This window comes from Meleagris gallopavo, chromosome Z, assembly GCF_000146605.3.
Source record: "Meleagris gallopavo isolate NT-WF06-2002-E0010 breed Aviagen turkey brand Nicholas breeding stock chromosome Z, Turkey_5.1, whole genome shotgun sequence".
NCBI classification, from domain to species: domain Eukaryota; kingdom Metazoa; phylum Chordata; class Aves; order Galliformes; family Phasianidae; genus Meleagris; species Meleagris gallopavo.
This window is the reverse complement of record NC_015041.2, coordinates 67,270,254-67,278,494: the sequence shown is the minus strand read 5'-3', so window position 1 is coordinate 67,278,494 and position 8,241 is coordinate 67,270,254. Positions and strand designations below refer to the sequence as shown.

The window sequence follows — 8,241 nt, the reverse complement described above, 5'->3', positions numbered from 1 at the left end:
ATTTATTGAAGTTTATTGAAGAAAACTTTTTGACAAGTTCTATATTTTTTTGAATGTAAGCTGGACTTCTGAATGTTGGGTATGCTGTTCTTCATTGTCCACTGCAATATTGTAAACAGCCTTGTCTACAAATATTTTGGAGATAGTCAGATGATAACCATTGCATCAGCCTTCAAGATACAAAGGTCCTTGTCTCTTACTCTGACACTTGGAACTTACGGAGTTTTAAATTTGTGTCTAATACAGCTGCAAAGCATCTGACTTTTTCTTTCTTTTTTTTCCTGGATATATGTGTAAGCAAGTTTATTTCAGAAAACGATAAGGTTCTTCACTTGCCAAGAGAAGGGAATGTACTTGCATTTGTTCTGGGTGATTAAAAAATTGTGTGGACTATGATTCAACACATAAAGGAATGAAGGGATCAGTGACTCACTGTGGACCGCTTGAACCTTGAGGTTATCTGTCTGAAATCTCCATGGGTTTTTTGCTTCCTCCTGTCATAACTGCCTATGGTAGACCGTAATGGATGGAGCTTCATGTGGCCAACAGAATTGGGCAAAAGAGCCTGTATGCTGGAAGAGCCGTCTAAAATTTATTACGTGCTGTTACTGGGGAGTATGTGCAATAAAATATGAAAACGAGGGGTGTTGCAACTCCCAGTTCTGCCACGTGATGGCAGCATTGACTACAAGTTCGCAGCGTGGCACCTCTATGGCTGGTCTGAGCTCTTCAGCCTCGTTAAACATCAGTCATGTAAAAGATTGATAGCAGTGCAAATGTATTTATAACCGCTAGAGATAGTCACCTTCCACCCCCAATTAGCCTTTGAATTGATTTAGTGAGGAAAAAAACACATCTATTATAGAATAAAAGTCTTAGAGATTAGTGTTTCATTATTTTACTACATTTGAAACATCTGTAGGTAAAAGGGCCTTACAGGCATCAATAAGCTTTAACATGATAAAGTGCTCTTAGCCTTCATCAAAAGCAAATTACATGTTGACAATTTGTTTGTAGAGCAAAATGTAACTACAGGTATGATGGATTACACTGGGCCTCTGTAGCATTTACAATATTGAGTTTGTAACTTATTTTCTTATTATTTTATTTGCAGAAGGAATTAATTCATGAGTTGTTACATATAATAAAATCATTAATTAAAAAAATCCATTTTTTTCAAAGCAGAATAAATCAATTGTATTTGAAGTTTTATTAATGTTTTGATTTTATCTCATTTCTGTTCTTCCTAGACCCATTTTACTGAAAAGAGCCTGGAATGAGGACGGGTGGTAACAGTCCTCACTGCAGAGCCTAGACATTTTGTGATGTCTGACTAATGCTGCTAGGAGAGGATGTAGGAAAGAAAAGAGTTCTCCAATTGACAGGAAGCAAAGAAGAAATGATTGAAAAGGGCTGGCACTGCTTATAGATTAAAGACAGACAGAATTTAGATACCACTGAGATCCCATTGCAGGTAAGAAATGCTATTTTTTTGAAAAGCAAAATTTCTGTGGTGCTCTGTATCATACTGTTTTTGATGCTTTGCACCTGTGATGTAAATTAGCTCTATTGATAAAGATAGTACAGTGTGAACAAACAAAAGCCTTTGAAAACAAAATTGGCACTGTAGCCTGCTGATTCCTGAATAAGAGTTTTTTCCACCTTTTTCTTGTGTAAAATCTGTGCTGCTCTTTGCTCTCTACTTATATATTCATTTGTGTTTGTATGAAGGATGAAGCTTAATGAGATCTATGTGGTCACAAAGGGATAAAACACTGCGAGATCAGATGTAGCCCTGTGTTGGGTTTGAGAGCAAGACCTTTGAGCTGCAAGCGTTCTTATTCTCTTCATTGTCCCTCAATCAATCTTTATTCAGGATGTAGCTTATATGGTTAACACCGTTTCAAGACAAAAGGTCATTTTAAAATACATTTCTGTCCTTTTTCCTTCTAGGGAAAAGTACAGCTCGTGGTTCTTATGGCAGCGTGCAAATATCTCACACAAAGCAGCACGCTGTTTGTGGGTCCAAAACCACAGCTATCATCTTCCATCCCCCACAGCAGATTTTATGGTTATTTCAAAGCCTATCATGAAATTTAACTGAATTTATGCAGAGCCAGATAGTAGATGGCAAAATATTTTGATAGACCCTACTTAAGATACTGACCATTGTAGAAAGAAGTTGTAGTTTTGCTTTAGATGTCTGTATTTATACTGAGCTTTCCAATATTTAATCAGTGAGGATGGAGACAAAGAAATAATATAATAAGAAAGAAACAAGTCAAGCATTTCCTTGAAAGTGCAACAAGGTTGAAATATTTCCTTAATTTGGACTCTTCTATGAAAAAAATAATAATAATTAAAAAAATCACGTGTTACCCTTATTTTAGATTTTGTTATAATGCTGTATTGGATACCAACAATGCACAGCAGAATTGGTATCAGGTAATACAGTGATATCCCACTTAATCATTATGAAGCTTCGCAATCAATCAAAAAATCAGCTAGAAGTAAAATCTCCTGAAGGCAGCCTAGAATTGATGGGGTTTGTCTTAGTGTGTGTGCAGAAGTGTGAGACACACAAACCTTAAGAAAAATGTCATGCCTTCAAACTACAATATAATTTATTTTTTTTAAAAAGGTACATTCTGCAATATGTTTGTTTCTGCATATCTCCAATTCCAGACATTTTAAGAAAAATGCCATGCATGCAAACTACAGTATGCTTTAAAACTAAATTTGTATGTTCTGCAAAATATTTGCTTCTGTTTATCTCCAGTTCAAAAGAAATAACCAATTTAATAAAAAGTTTTGTCCAGGGAGCTAAAATTGGCATTGATCTTTAATTTACATAGAAATTATAACAAATATACATGGGTGTCAGCTAAAGTAGTTTCATTGCTTACAATCAAATTCCATAATTACATTTGCCATGTGGACAGCAGCAATACTTCCAGAGTTCAAAGGTCACTGGCAGCATAAGATTTAAAATTAGATCGCATTAAATATTGTTTCCTTACTTGAAAATTTGACGGGACTATAGATGTTAAACGTAGATAGCCAATTCTGGCAGAATGTCCAGTTGTCCTTTTCCCCAGGGTTTACAGTTTTTGGAAGATGTGTTTTTATTTGGTTCATAGAGAACGGTTTATGTTATGGTAGGTAACCAGAGAGAGCTTATTTACCATCAGTGATTGTACTGAGCACGACAATGCAGATAAGACTATTAAAAAAGCAAAGGTTACACATTTCACAGAAACAAACAAGTCAGTTCTGCCTGTAACTGCGGGGTCATACTTATTTTTCCATTTGTTCCTACAGAACTTTTTTTGTAGTCAATTTCTAATCACACTACTTTGTATTTTCAGTAATTACGTATGTGTGCTCTTAGTCCAGCTGATTTTCTTAAGGGAGGAAGTACTAAATTTTGGAAGGCTTTTCTTTGAGGACACAGTTTTGACGTAGGTATTCTGGCAGTAGAGAGTAGATTCAGAAAAGACATACTATTTCAATTTTCTCTGAAGATACAATTTAAACACATTTTGCAGCAATTTAAAGCTATGAAGGGGGGAGAGAAGGAGAACTGAGTATGCACTCTGTGCCCTTCACGCAGCTGAAGAAAAGAAATGGAATGGAGCTGGGTCTATTGTTGGAAAGCACTTTTAAAATAAGAGCAAGCTGTTAGCAGTTCTCAGAAACACAATCTCTCAGTTTCTTTTTATCTGAGAAACCAATTTTAATGTCTCCTTTAATTGTTGTCTGATTTCCAAGAGAATGAAAGGTGTTATAGAATTTTACATGTGTTGGTAAATGTTAATTACATCTAGTTAAAACAATGCTAGGACTGGAAGTTTGTTGTTCTGAGTTCAGCCTGACTGCAAGTGTGGTTTTCAGTAAATGGAAATATCTGGCAGCCCATTTGAGGAATGTGCTTTAACATGAGCAAGTGGGACCCCAAAAAAGATCTCCTATGTTCAAAACTCTGAGGGAGAGAGAAGTGCCATGAAGCATGAAACCATGGCTTCTTTAAAGATTTCTCCCATTCTCAACAGTTGAGAGGAATGGCAGATGTGGAGTATTTTACACTAGTGAGATGTTTGAACATCTTGGATTAAACTTAAAAATGCATTTCAATTTTCTGTGTTACAGAGTGTAATGAAACGAAACAATACTCATGTCATTTATGTGCTGCAGATTTCTGAGGGATGTGCAGAAGAAATGCATTAGTAAATTGGGTAAGGAAGAATATGCAGTACGTAAACAGAGCAAAGAAATGTAGAGATTTAGTTATTTGCTGTCTTTTTTGTAGCCTTATTGTTTTGCAGCTGAGGCTGAAGAGAACAGTATTTTTATAAGAATAATTCTAATGTGAAGAAAATTAAGGAATAGTAAAGAAAAAATAAAAGCAGTACTGGCTTAAGTTTTAGGCTATACACTGAGGTTATATTTAACCTGTTTGGAGACTTATTCATTTTCTATATGTTTGTACAGCCAAGTCCTAAAACATAACACGATCAGTGTCAACAAATACTTTGTGCATTTTTTTCCGATCCTGTCAGGATTGGAATGTAGCTTATTCCATGGATCTGTTGTCTTGATTAACTCCTGATTTTGAACTTTTTCAATTTATGTGCTTCCTTACTTTACAAGTTTGAAACTCCAGATGAATGGCTTGTTACCTTTCAAGCATCTCTTTGAAGTACCTGCTGAAACAGAGGTGAAAAACCTTACCATTATTGTTCTACAATGTGTTTTCAAGTCTCACTTAGGTTAAGAATAGTGTCTATCTGACATACTTTAGTGACATTAATACTTTGAAACTGGTTTATAACTGGCAGGAATTCACACTACCTGAGCCATCACCAAGACTGGAACATTCATTGGCATTTTCAGAAGATAATATACAAAATCACTACAATAATAAAAGATAGTAAAAATAAGTAATGAGCATTTAAATAATAAATTAGATATCAAGTTAAACTGGAGAGTGATGCCTTGTAGCTACAGGAGAAATTCTATGGTCCAAAGGAGAGCGTCTGATCCCCAGTGGTGTTTTTGACTTTAGCACTCTTACTTGAGTTTTCACATGTATGTTCTTAGGCCATGTATAATACGATATGTATCAGACTTTAATCTAAAATGCATAGCAGGAGAACTATTTGGTTACTTCTAGAGATGTAAGAAACAAGTTTGGGAATTGCAGCTTCTTTGTGTTTTTCATGTGTTGCAGATAACCATCATAAAACATAAATAAAGCACAATATGACATTTGTACAATGTTATACATCGTGTAATTGTATGATGTTGCATGATTAGGAAGCTGTACAGGTAACACATGCTGCATCATTCCCAAAGTATTATCTACTATTAAAAGCACTGTCACCACCATGTTACAGATAGGAAACCAAAGCTGTGAGAGATTCAGTCTCTGTTAGATCTCTGAGATAGGTAGAACTGGGTATATGCTGCTTGAGTCCAAAGCTTCTACCAGTATTTCTGCCTCAACTGAAGTAATAGGATAATTTGGGGTTCTGTGGTACTCTTATCACACATTAGCTGTTGCAATAGCACGTTGTAAATACATTGCGAAATGCTTTTTCTGGAAGAAAGTGTTGCTTTGTTTTTTGTTATTAGCATTATTATTTTAAGAAATCCTTATGAGAGCCATACTACTTTGGATCCCTGATTAATTTTACTGTAGCACCTACTATGTCTGACAACCTACAAGCTGTCTTAGGCATTAATAACTTTGATGAAGTGCAGTTAGCAATGAGTTAATCATTTTTTTTTTTTTTTTCTTTTGTTTCGAACTGACAGTTCCAATTTGTGGAAATGTAGAATTTGTTTCCATGGTAACTTTTAGCCTTCAAGGCTTATGGGAAAAAGACTGGTAAGTGTATGATATAGATTAGTTGCTGAATTTTATTGCATTTAAAATGTGGTTGAATTGGAACGATTTAGAGTAGTGAGATTTGGAAGGTCTGACTAAAATATTTTGCTACGATCTTTGTTATTCTGAGGTACAAATAATTCCAATGAAAATCTTAACTTAGGCCAGACATTTTTTTACGAAGTGAACTTATTATGCAATAGCTGCCTCTGTGAACTAAAATGATACTTCTGTGCTGCTGAAATAGCACAAACACTTGAGTTTGGGAGCACTGAACATTTTCCTGGGTAAATGTTGAATTTAAAGGCCTAACTAAATTCCTTGTATTTGTTGTTTGTTATATATATGTTACATATTTATATAAGGTTTTTATCTCCTTAATTTCCACATCGGTTGTCAAGATTACCAGAAAAGCATAAATATTCTTATGTTGCTAGACCAAAACCAATGATAACTAAGCTCTTGAAATTTGAAAATCGTGCTGCAGTTTTCACCTACAGTCTTATGATTTCAGTATTATCAAATCCAAATGTGAGCATGTTTTTGATTCAACTTCGAACTGTGGTCTGTATTATTTGAGTATGGTTACTATGTTCCTAAACTATGTTTTCTTTCGTTGGTAATACAAGACAAGCTAGTGATCTTCAAGGTCGTGATCATTTCAGCTGTTCTTCAGGGCAGGCCTCTGTTCAACTCAAGAAATATCCTGTGTTCATAGTGATTTCATGTGAAATTTTTATGAGCAGTTCTGAGAGATGACAGAGGTCTGTAGTCTAAAAAGCTAAGGAGCGTGTGACGTCTGTTGAATATTGGGGATTTTTAATGATCTTGAATATAAGAGATTTTCTCTGACCAGTCATCTTGATTGGGCCCAGACACGTATCTGAACTATCATAGTAAAAGAACTGTTCATTTTACTTCAATATTGATTATTCAATTTTCTTTGAGTGGTTCTTAGTTTTGCTAGTTTGGGAGGTTGAACTGAGATACATTTGTTATACTTTTTTTTAATCATCCGCCTTCATTTCCCAATTTAATCTATGACTTCTGCCTGGTAACTATTCTTCAGATAATTTTACTATTGAGATTTTCTTTTCCTCCAAAATATATTCGAGTTTTATCAAGTATATAAGAACAACTGAACACTTTGTATGACACTTAAGCGTGAGCTGCACAGACTTTGGCATAAACTTCTGGTTTTAGTGCATATAGTGCTGTTGTGCCATGTTCCTTGTGAATCTCCATGCAGTCATAGTGCTGCTGTTTCTGTTCATAAATCCATGAAATTGAATGATTTTGAATCAAAAGTGTAAAGTCTCGACAAAATTAACTTCAGTCCTGGTAATAAGAGTTGTATCATTCTGTAAATGTTAACTTTGTTAATGTGAGCGCTGTAACAAACAGATAAATCAAGGACACAGAAAGTAGTGTCCATTCTTCATCATTCCATACCTCTGAATGAGGGTGACCTAGGCTCTGACAGGAGTCATCTATCAGTTCACTTCATTCCCTCCCAGATTAAGTCCATTTCAATTTAATTTTGAGAGGAAGCTGAATTTCTTAAATAATACTACATTCTTTCGAGATTCTTGAAAATCAGCACAAGCAGTGGCAGGAAGAGCAGGTAGAACTCAACTATTAGCCTTTCAGTCAGCATCAGCCTCAACAAGCACACATTCCTCACTGCTGGAGATAAGAACTGGAAGGAAGGAAGATCAAGTCTATTGGTAAAGAAGGTCGTAGAAAATGATAGGAACAAAGTCTCAAGAATTCTGATCAATTCCTGCAGAACTACTTATAGTTTTTCAGCTTAAGTCTAGCCAATGACCATTTACGTATCTCCCCTTTACTCCCTCTCTCATTCATTTGATGTAAGATTTGGAACTGTGATATCAGTGACATTTGCATTCATATCTATGGTATCAATATATTCAGTCCATAGCCATCTCTTGCATTCCAGTATGAGAAAGGACATGGTCTAATCTGAAGGTTCTAAGCTCTGTTATGTTTGAACACTTCTGATGGCCTACCTGATATGCCCAGATGTATGTTTATAAAAAAGCCTCACTTGTCTCATATTTCTAGAGACAGAAGCTTATATATGGGCTGTGTTCTTGTTGAACAGAAAAACAAGAGTCAGCAGATAGATATTCGGAGCTAGAAATAGCTCCTGTCCAGAACAGAAACCAAGGTATATTCATACAGCTTATTGGCTTGGTGCAGTCAACAACTTTTGAATGTTTAAGTAAAAGGATGCTTCTGAATATTTTATAAAAAGGTAACAGAAGAGATTAGGTAGGGAGTAAAATTTGACATGCTTTAATATGAAGGGAAATGCAGCAAATTTTTAA

The 8,241-nt window shown here is 35.3% G+C and overlaps 1 long non-coding RNA gene across 1 annotated transcript; it reads left to right on the top strand.

Annotated features, from left to right (window-relative positions):
• Positions 1-1,255: 1,255 nt before the first annotated feature.
• On the top strand, positions 1,256-5,207 carry LOC109363824. Its single transcript, XR_002109650.1, has 3 exons — positions 1,256-1,474; positions 4,150-4,235; positions 4,839-5,207. It is a non-coding gene; the product is annotated as an uncharacterized LOC109363824 (long non-coding RNA).
• Positions 5,208-8,241: the final 3,034 nt, after the last annotated feature.